Genomic DNA, 11071 nt, shown 5'->3' with positions numbered 1-11071 from the left:
GCCCGTGCAAGGAAGCACGCCCGTGCTGCGCAGGCGGAACCAGCGGGAGTTTAATGCGCAAATCAAGCTTTTTCTCACATGGGCCGACCTCGGGTAGTTTCCTAAACACACTAAACAAGACCTGGACCTATTCTTGAGGAAAAAGGAGTCCTAATCAAGAAGAAATCAAGAACCTAAATAGTCATGATCTCCTATAAAGGATTTTTCACTAAATAAGGATTCTATTTCCTAAAAGGAGTAAAACTTGCCTTCAAAAAAACTCTATATAAAGAGAGGAACTTCTCCTAACAAGGGATCTCGTTTTTTATGCAATTTCCTTACATAATTCTTTCTTTCTCTCAAGATTTCAAGCATTAAAGAATTGTGCCAAGATTTAAGGAAGCCATCAACATAGTTGTGATACAGTTTTTATTCTAAACCCTTCATCTTGTTTCTTTCTTTATTGTCTTTAATTATGATGAATGATTCAAGTATGATTGAGTTTAATTTAATTACTATGTCTAGCTAAACTCTTATACTAGGGAATTGATGTAACTTAATTCGATTCCAGTTTATAATATTAGATTTATTCTTCCTTGTTCTTGTTATAACTTATTATTGTGCTTAAGGCGTCCAGGCAGAAATTTTCCCCTGGATTGAATTATTTCAATAATTACATTCCGGAGAAGGGTTATTGATATGAAAAAGATAATAATTTACTTGAGAATAATAACTTGATGCGGAAGCTATATGGTTTGACTCAAGGGAGGTTTTCATAAGTTAATAAATTTTTAAGTTGTGAACTCACAAAACAACCATAAAACCTAATAATCTGATTTATGTTTAATTTCACTATTAAAGATAGGTAATTGAACTGGATTAGAATAACTAACAATAAATCGGGAGAGCTTGTTAGTGACTTTAGGGTTGTTCTCCTACTTGAACAATTAAAATTGATTAATGAACTAATAGAATAAGCTGGATAGAATTAAGTGAAATCAAATTCCCTAGTAGCTTAATCCTCTGATTTCTTTTCACTTGAATTTTGTGTTTGATCTCTTCTATTTTTACTTTAAATTTTATTTACCTTACAGCGAATCTCCTTTATCGTCGTCTAAATAATAATAGGTTAACATAATTTTGGTAATTGATAAACAATCCCTGTGGATACGATACTTTCTTACTCTATACTACTTGTTGCGATTTCGTACACTTGCGAAAAACGCTGTCAAGTTTTTGGCGCCGTTGCCGGGGATTGACATATCAATATCAATACGAATTACCCTGTTGTTAATTTAGACACTCTTTTTATTTTTACTTAATTTTCTCCTAAGAATTATTCCAGGTGTTTTATGCAAAGAAGATCGAGAAGGACTGAACCTCTAGTCTTTGATCCGGAAATTGAGCGAACTTGTCGTAGGCACAACGCTGCAAGAAAAACACGGGAAATAAAACCCGAACAAGAAGCAAACATGGCCAACGAAAATGAAAACATAAACGAAAACATAGTTGGACCACCACTTCAACATCCGGTCCGTACCTTGAGAGATTATACCACACCTAATTTGAATGGGACAACCTCAAGTATTATTAGACCTAGGGTAGAAGCCAATAACTTTGAAATTAAACCCGCAATCATCCAAATGCTCTCTACCTCGATCCAGTATGGGGGTTTGCCTAGTGAAGATCCTAATGCTCACATCACCAATTTTTTGGAAATTTGTGACACATTCAAACAAAATGGTGTTTCTGAAGATGCAATCAAATTAAGACTTTTTCCATTTACTCTTAGGGATAAAGCAAGATCCTGTTTACAATCGTGTCCTGCTGGGAGTTTTACTACATGGGATGAATTAGCTCAAAAATTCTTAGCTAAATTCTTTCCATCCTCCAAAACCACCAAGTTGCGCAATGAGATAATGACATTTGCTCATCATGATCAAGAGAGCTTGTATGAAGCTTGGGAAAGATTCAAGGACTTGTTAAGAAAGTGCCCCCATCACAGTTTGCCCAAGTGGTTACAGGTACAAACTTTCTATAATGCATTATCTCCTAACATCAAAATTACCTTAGATGCAGCTGCAGGTGGATCCTTTGAAAAGAAAGGAATTGATGAAGCATATGAATTGATAGAGGAAATGGCAAGCAATAGCCATTACCAAAACAGTACCGAAAGGAGAAGAACTGCAGGAGTCTATGAAATAGACGCCATTACAGCACTTAATGCCAAGGTAGATAACATGGTAAGGAAATTGGACATGTTAACTACTAATCCTGTAAATTCTGTCATGCAAATTTGTGATAGGTGCAATGGACAACATGGAATTGGAGAATGTGTCATGCACTCTTTAAATCCACAAACTTTGGAACAAGTGAACTATGTGATGAATCAAGGAAGAAAGAATTACCCTTATTCAAATTCATATGACAACAGGTTAAGGAACCATCCTAACCTATCCTATGGTAATCCTAACAATGCCTTGAATGCACCACCTGGTTTCCATCCTCCGGAAAAGAAATCTCATGACGACCTCCTCACTGCTCTTTCCAAATCACACATGGAGTTCATGAATGAAACTAGAGAAAACCATAAAATCTAGCAGGCCGCAATAAGGAATTTGGAAATTCAGTTGGGGCAATTTGCAAACATGATGGCATCTCGACCTCAAGGTACGTTACCTAGCAATACTGAAAAGAATCCAAAAGAACAAGTGCAGGCTATTACCTTGAGGAGCGGCAAACAATTAGATGAACCACCAAGGAAAGAAAAGGAAGAAAAAGAACAGCCAAAGGTGCCTATCATTGACTTGGAGGAAAAAGGAAAGGTAAAACCATATGTTCCCCCTGTACCCTTTCCACAAAGATTAAAGAAAGCACAAGATGACAAGAGCTTCCTCAAGTTCCTGATGTGTTTAAGAAGCTTCAAATCAATATTCCTTTTGCTGAAACTCTTGCACAAATGCCTAGCTATGCTAAATTCCTAAAAGATATCTTGAGCAAGAAACGAAGAATTGATGATCAAGAAACGGTAATGTTAACCGAGGAGTGCAGTGCGATTATCCAAAACAAACTGCCTCCAAAGTTAAAAGATCCAGGAAGTTTTTCTATCCCTTGTAACATTGGTAATCTTGACTTTGAAAAAGCTTTGGCAGATTTGGGTGCTAGCATCAATCTTATGTCCTATGAAGTTTTTAAGATGCTAGGTATGGGAGAACTCAAGCCAACAAGGATGTCTTTGCAACTAGCAGATCGTTCAATTAAATATCCTAGAGGGATTGTCGAAGACGTACTTGTGAAGGTAGGTACATTCATCTTTCCTGTTGATTTTGTTATTCTTGACATTGATGAGGACAGGGAAGGATCTCTAATTTTGGGAAGGCCCTTTCTTGCAACTGCAAGAGCATTAATTGATGTTTATGAGGGTAAGTTGACCTTAAGAGTTGGACAGGAAGAAATTGTCTTTGATGTACTTAAATCGTGTAAACTTCCTAAGGACTATGGAGACTGTTTTAGAATTGATGTTGTTGATGAATGTGTGGAAACCACTTTGCATGTTGAAAATAACACTAATGAATCAAGCATCTTGAATGAAAAAGAAAAGGAACTTCCTAAGCATGAACTGAAACAACTTCCACCTCATTTAAAACATGCATTCTTAGGTGAGAACCATTCTTTTCCTGTTATTATTTCTTCTCACCTAACGCTTGATCAAGAGGAAAGGTTGTTACAGGTTCTACGAAGGCACAAGAAAGCTTTAGGGTGGTCTATCTCGGATCTACAAGGAATAAGCCCAAGTGTGTGCATGCATAAAATCTTGATGGAAGAAGACTACAAACCTTCAATCGAGCACCAAAGGCGATTGAATCCTAACATGAAGGAGGTAGTCAAGGCTGAAATCATCAAACTCCTAGATGCCGGTATCATTTATCCGATTTCAGACAGTAATTGGGTAAGTCCTGTCCAAGTTGTTCCAAAGAAGGGAGGTATGACAGTTATCTCTAATGAAAACAATGAACTCATCCCCACAAGAACAGTCACAGGTTGGCGTGTGTGTATAGATTATAGAAAATTAAATAAAGCAACACGCAAGGACCATTTTCCCCTTCCCTTTATTGATCAAATGCTTGAGAGACTTGCAGGTTATCCTTTCTATTGTTTCCTAGATGGCTACTCAGGGTACTTCCAAATACCTATAGCCCCTGAAGACCAAGAGAAAACCACATTCACCTGTCCTTATGGCACTTTTGCCTACAGGAGAATGCCTTTTGGGCTATTCAATGCTCCTGCAACCTTTCAAAGGTGCATGATGTCCATTTTTTTTGATATGGTGGAAAAATTTATTGAGATATTCATGGATGACTTTTCTGTGTTTGGTTCTTCTTTCGATGCATGTCTTCATAATTTATCTCTAGTAATGCAACGATGTGAAAATACTAACCTTGTGTTAAATTGGGAAAAATGCCACTTCATGGTTAGTGAAGGTATTGTCTTAGGGCATAAAATCTCTCAAAAAGGAATTGAAGTAGACAAGGCAAAGATTGAGATAATTGAAAAACTACCTCCTCCTAACACAGTAAAAGGCATAAGAAGTTTTCTTGGGCATGCAGGATTTTACAGGAGATTCATAAGGGATTTCTCAAAAATCACTAAACCTCTTTGCAATCTACTAGTTAAAGATGTTCCTTTTGAATTTAACAAAGATTGTTTAGATGCTTTTAACAGGTTAAAGAAGGAGTTAATCTCAGCCCCGATCATCACCACACCAGATTGGACTTTACCCTTTGAACTCATGTGTGATGCTAGTGATCATGCTGTAGGAGCTGTTCTTGGACAAAGAAAAGACAGGAAGTTGCATGTTATCTATTATGCAAGTCGCACATTGAATGATGCACAATTAAATTATGCAACTACGGAAAAGGATCTGCTAGCTATTGTTTTTGCTTTTGACAAATTCAGGGCATATCTAATTGGAGCTAAAACGATAGTCTACACAGATCATTCCGCCATTAAATACTTGCTGGAGAAGAAAGATGCAAAGCCGAGACTCATTCGTTGGGTACTTCTATTGCAAGAGTTTGACCTAGAAATTCGCGACAAAAAGGGGACCGAGAACCTCGTTGCTGACCATCTTTCCAGGCTTGAATTGGGGGAAGAAGATACAAGCAAGCTACAAATCAATGAAAGCTTTCCTCATGAGCAACTTCTTCTAGTAGCAAATGCTCAAACCCCCTGGTACGCTGACATAGTTAATTATCTTGTTTGTAAAATTCCTCCTCCCAATTTTTCTTACCAACAAAGAAAAAATTTTTTCATGATATCAAATTTTACTATTGGGAGGAGCCATTTTTGTTCAAGTATTATAGTGATCAGCTCTTCAGGAGATGTATACCGGAAACTGAAATAGAAAGTGTCCTTAAATTCTGCCATTCAATGGAATGTGGAGGCCACTTTGGAGCAAACAAGACAGCTGCGCGTATACTAGAAAGTGGTTTGTATTGGCCTAATCTTTTTAAAGATGCTTATAATTATGTTCGTCTTTGTGATCGTTGTCAAAGGTTAGGTAACATTTCGAAGAGACATGAAATGCCCCTGAACAGCATCCTTGAAGTCGAAATCTTCGATGTATGGGGTCTGGACTTTATGGGACCTTTTCCACCATCTTATTCAAATCAATACATTCTAGTGGCGGTGGATTATGTGTCAAAGTGGGCAGAAGCTGTTGCTCTTCCAAATAACGATGCCAAAAGTGTGATGAGCTTCATCAAGAAAAACATTTTTACAAGGCATGGTACTCCCAGGGCAATAATCACGGACGGAGGTAAGCATTTTTGTAATCGATATTTAGACTCCCTTCTTGCAAAATATGGTGTCACTCATCGTGTAGGTACTCCATATCATCCTCAAACCAGTGGACAAGTAGAGGTCACTAACAGAGAAATCAAAAAGATCCTCGAAACCACTGTTGGACAATCAAGAAAGGATTGGTCCAAAAAGCTAGACGACGCTCTATGGGCCTACAGAACGGCATTCAAAACGCCTATAGGTATGTCTCCATATCGCATGGTGTATGGTAAGGCTTGTCATCTCCCTGTAGAGTTAGAACATAAGGCATTTTGGGCCATTCAATTTCTCAACTTTAATGCCAAGGAAGTGGGACAAAAACGCTTGTTACAGCTAAACATGATGGATGAATTGCGCCTCCATGCTTATGAAAGTGCTAAAATATATAAAGATCGCACTAAACAATGGCACGATAAGCGCATTATCATGAGGGATCTAAAGGTAGGCCAGCAAGTGTTGCTCTATAACTCTAGACTTCGGTTATTTCCTGGTAAGTTGCGCTCTAGATGGTCTGGACCATTCACAATCAAGGAAATTTTTCCTCATGGCGCGATTGAAATAGTGGATGGTAAGTCGAATCGAAGTTTCAAGGTAAATGCTCAACGTTTGAGAAGCTATTATAATGAAACCTTTGAACCCATCAAGACTACAATTGGTCTTGCTTAGCCTAAATTCAGATAAGTGCGTCGAACTTAACGACGTTAAACAAAAGTGCTCATGGGAGACAACCCATCTATTTTTATTAAATTTTCGTCCATTTATTTATTTTTATTCCCTATTTTATTTGTCAAAATCCCAAATTTTCTCCATAAGCGTTCTTTTGTTTAGTTAAGAGTTTTTGTAGGAAAAAGTGGAAATCCAGAACCGAGCACGCCCCAGGCGTGCCCATCAGCACGCCCGTGCCATAGAAAAGAGATTAACACACTTGAAGGTCAGAGGAGAGCACGCCCTAGACGTGCTAAGTGGCACGCCCGTGTTACTGGAAAACGCCCAAGTCGCGAGCGCGACAATTAGAAAAGAAAAGTCGCGAGCGCGACATTCATATACGCGGGCGCGACAAGCAGATCTGAGTGTCAGAAGCAATTGGACCAGAAGACGCGAGAAGGCGCGAGCGCGATATTCATATGCGCGGGCGCGAGAAAGCACCTTTGAGAGGCAGAAAGTTTGCCAGCAAAATACACGAGCGCGACTTTCATATGCGCGAGCGTGAAAAGAACTTGAGAGGCAGGGACAAGCACGTCCCACGGCGTGACAAATAGCACGCCCGTGCTATTCACAGACACTTTTCAATACGAGAGTCAGAGAAGAGCACGCCCAAGGCGTGCTTTTCAGCACGCCCGTGCCAGGTACGCCCTTTCTTTCATTTTGCAGGTCAGAGGAGAGCATGCCCAGGCCGTGATTATCAGCACGGCCGTGCCACGATCAGATACCCTCATTTATTGGCGCCCCTATTTAAAGAGCACGCCTCCAACCGCCCCACTGTCCATCTCGCACGCCCTAGCCGTCACCTTTTCTCTCTCAAACTTTCTCTCTTTTTCTCCTTTCTCTCTCAAATCCAACACCCTCCACACCAAATTTTCAAATAATCATCTCCAACCATGCCTCCTAGATACAAACGTAGCAGACCCGCATCCTCAGTTGCCACTCGAAAACGCCCAACTGCGCGATCCACCACGGCTCCTCAACCTCCTTCACCTCCAGCAATTCCTTTCGACTTTGCCTCATCAGAACAACAAGAAAGGTACACAAAATTATCTCTTCGGCCTATTTTCCCGAATCGATTCATTGATGAAGCTACTTTAGCACAAGTGGGTCTTAGAGATATTGTGTTAGAACCTCTTAGGCGAATAGGGTGGGGACAGTTTCTTGAAATGAAGGACTTAGTTTATGCTCCATTAACTCTAGAATTCTTAAGTTCTTATTCATCTTTTATCCGGTTTTTGCCTACATCTCCACCAAGCAAAATTCGTTTTAGGCTTCTTAGCCAGGATTTTGAACTGTCTGTGAATGAGATTAGCCAAATTTTTGGATTCCCCACAGAAAATAGTCAAATTCAAATTTCTAGTGATTTTAGTGCACGCAATACTTGGCGAGAATTTACCGGTGAAGTAAATTATAATCCTAGATATTCGAAAGCGTCAAAATTGAAAAAACCTTCCTTGCGGTATATTCATAAACTTTTGTCAAATACTATATTTGGAAGGAGTGAAAGTGATGGGGTGTTAGGTTTGAATGAGCTATATTTTCTATGGGCAATTGAGAATGGAGTCTTGTTGAATGTTGGGTATTGGCTCTGCCAGAGATTTGCAAAGGTGGCTCGAGCCGACAAAGGAGCTATAATGATAGGGTGTTTTGTAACTCGAATTGCTAGATATCTACAGGTTTGGAACCCGGCTAGGCCAATTTATGATAGTGTAGGAGGGGGGCGTGGTACCAGGCTGGATGTCGATGTTATGATTCATATGAAGTTGATTGAAAAAGTTGGGGATGCATATCGAGTAATAGGTGCCCCAGAGAATGATTCTGATGAGGAAGAAGCCGAGGCTGCAGGCGGTGCTGACATGGAGGAGGATATCCCTCCACCTTTTACTTCTTCTTTTGGTGCAGGTACATCGGGTGCTGGCCCATCGTTCCAAGGCACATCCAACATGTCATATGATGAAGTCCTTGCAAGGATGATGTCTCGAATGGACCTCTTTGACACGCACCTTAGCGGAATGGAAACAATGATCACAGACCGTTTCCAGTCCATTGAGATCATGAATGGCAGTCTTGATTCTAAGATGGACACCATGCAAGGACAACTGCAGACCATCCTCCAGTTTCTGCAGCCACCCCCACCACCAGAAAATTGATGGATTTCTCTTTTCTTTTCTGTTTTTGTTTCTGTTTCTTTTGTTCTAATACATTGTCGTGGTTGTTTTCCCTTTTAACTTGTTTATTTGTTATGTGGATTTTTATAACCTCTTAGTAGTTTTTGTTCTTAATGTTTAGTTGCTCCTTTAGCTAAGACACTTTCCACCACCTTTCTATTGTATTGTTCAATACAATGTTGGTAAGTTTTTCTTCTTCTCTCTTACTGCGTTCTTCAAGTAATGAAATAAGTTTGGGGAATTTATACACATTGGGGACAATGTGATTGATTGAATTGGGGGAAGGGAATTTTAGCTAAAAATTTTTGTTGTTTTTGCTTAACATGGTTGGAATGATTACAAGTAAGCTTGAAGATTCTCATGTCTAGTAATAAGTGTTAAACATAATTGATTCTCAATTCTAGCATATTGAAGTTTTGAATTTGAAATTTTGATTTAAATATGTTCATTGATCTAAATTATTTGTTTCTAGAGTTTTAAACACTGATTTTTATGAGAGTTATGATATATAGGTGTGTTTCACTCTAAGGTATTTTAAACCTCGGCATTCCTAGAACAAAACTTAGAAATCCCTTCGAGGCGAAAAATTTAAAGATTTACGTTTTGAAAGAGATGATTTAGGCAATTTTTTTTGTTGAAACCTATATTTAGCCTAGACCACCTAAATTAAAAATATGACTCTTGAAACCAACTTTGAAGCCTAAAAACAAATTTTTCTTCTTCACCCTCAATAAACCAAGCCATTAAAACCAAAATTCAATTTTCCTACCCTAAGTACAAAGGATTGTATGATTGAAAGATTCGATTTTTAATTAGAATGTAGCAACAAAAGAGGGAGAATTCATCAAATAATACTAGCAAATAAAGAAAAGAAGAAAGAATCAAGAAAGAGGCACATGAAAAGCAATCAAAAGAATTCAAGAAAAATAGAAAAAAAGGGCAAGGAAGAAAAGTGCCAAAATATTAAGAAAAGACCTTGTCCAAGATGCCTCTAGCTAGTAAGAAAATTTCAAAACAAAGACACTCCCTAGAACTAGAAAAAGTTTAATTAAAATAGAATCTTGAATGTTATACATCCTTTTGTACTCTTGTCTACATTTTATCCCTTTCTTTGATCAAGCAAAAGTTACACCAAGAAAGCCCCATTACAACCCAAAATAAAGACCTTCTGATCTTTTAATCGTATGCATTTATATCGTGGAGAAAGGATGACTAATTCTGCATATGGGAATGCCACTTTTGCTCTATAAATTGTCTTATTTTTAAATGCTTTAGATGATTCATGTCCTGTTTATCATAATTTGAATACGTATTAGTGTTGACAATCTCTTTAAACTTGTATTTTACTCAATGAACATGTTTTCTTCAAGAAATAAAAGACAAGCTTAAATGTGAATAGCATGGAGAACAATTGAGTCTATCCACTTATTTGCTAATCATGATATATTGAAAAGTTTATTGAGATCATCTTCAACCATGGTAAGCTAGTCATTTTCTTTTAGTTTTTTTTTTTTTTTTTTCTGCTTGAGGACAAGCAATGGTTTAAGTTTGGGGAATTTTGATAGGTGTTTATTCTATAGTGTTTTAATATAGTTTTTATTTGAATTTTAGTAAGTTTTATTGCTTTAATTTGATTTTAAATCACTTTTAGTATAATTATGTTCAAAAGCTTCCTTGATCTTTAATCCGCTTGATCTAAGAAAAAAATTGCAGAATTTTGGCGCAGAAAAGAACTTTATAATACAAGGCACTTAGTTTCTAGCACGCCCAGGCTGTGCTAAAAAGCACAACCGTGCTAGAAGCCAAGGAAACCAAAGGAGAGACAGAAGAGAGCACGGCCAGCGTGTGCCAAAAGGCACGGCGATGCTATAATGGGACCAGGGCGTGTCAAAGCATAGAACGCCCGTGACAACTCTAGGCAGACTTCCAGAGAAAAGCACGCCCTTACCGTGCTAAGTGGCACGCTTGTGCCTCAATGCTTCGCTAGTCCGTGCTACCTAGCACGCCCCGTGCTTCACTAGCCAGACTTCCAGACTAAAGCACACCCAGCCCGTGCAAGGAAGCACGCCCGTGCTGCGCAGGCGGAACCAGCGGGAGTTTAATGCGCAAATCAAGCTTTTTCTCACATGGGCCGACCTCGGGTAGTTTCCTAAACACACTAAACAAGACCTGGACCTATTCTTGAGGAAAAAGGAGTCCTAATCAAGAAGAAATCAAGAACCTAAACAATCATGATCTCCTATAAAGGATTTTTCACTAAATAAGGATTCTATTTCCTAAAAGGAGTAAAACTTGCCTTCAAAAAAACTCTATATAAAGAGAGGAACTTCTCCTAACAAGGGATCTCGTTTTTTATGCAATTTCCTTACATAATTCTT

At 38.6% G+C, this 11071-nt stretch overlaps 1 non-coding gene across 1 annotated transcript; it reads right to left on the bottom strand.

Annotated features, from left to right (window-relative positions):
* Window positions 1–1880: 1880 nt before the first annotated feature.
* On the bottom strand, window positions 1881–1986 carry LOC149495548 (small nucleolar RNA R71). Its single transcript, XR_016321558.1, has one exon. It is a non-coding gene; the product is annotated as a small nucleolar RNA R71 (small nucleolar RNA).
* Window positions 1987–11071: the final 9085 nt, after the last annotated feature.

Source organism: Jatropha curcas, chromosome 6 (assembly GCF_041381405.1).
Source record: "Jatropha curcas cultivar XTBG-Jc1 chromosome 6, XTBG_Jcur_1.0, whole genome shotgun sequence".
Lineage (NCBI taxonomy): Eukaryota > Viridiplantae > Streptophyta > Magnoliopsida > Malpighiales > Euphorbiaceae > Jatropha > Jatropha curcas.
Note: the sequence above shows the minus strand (reverse complement) of the source record. Positions and strands in the feature narration are given on the sequence as shown.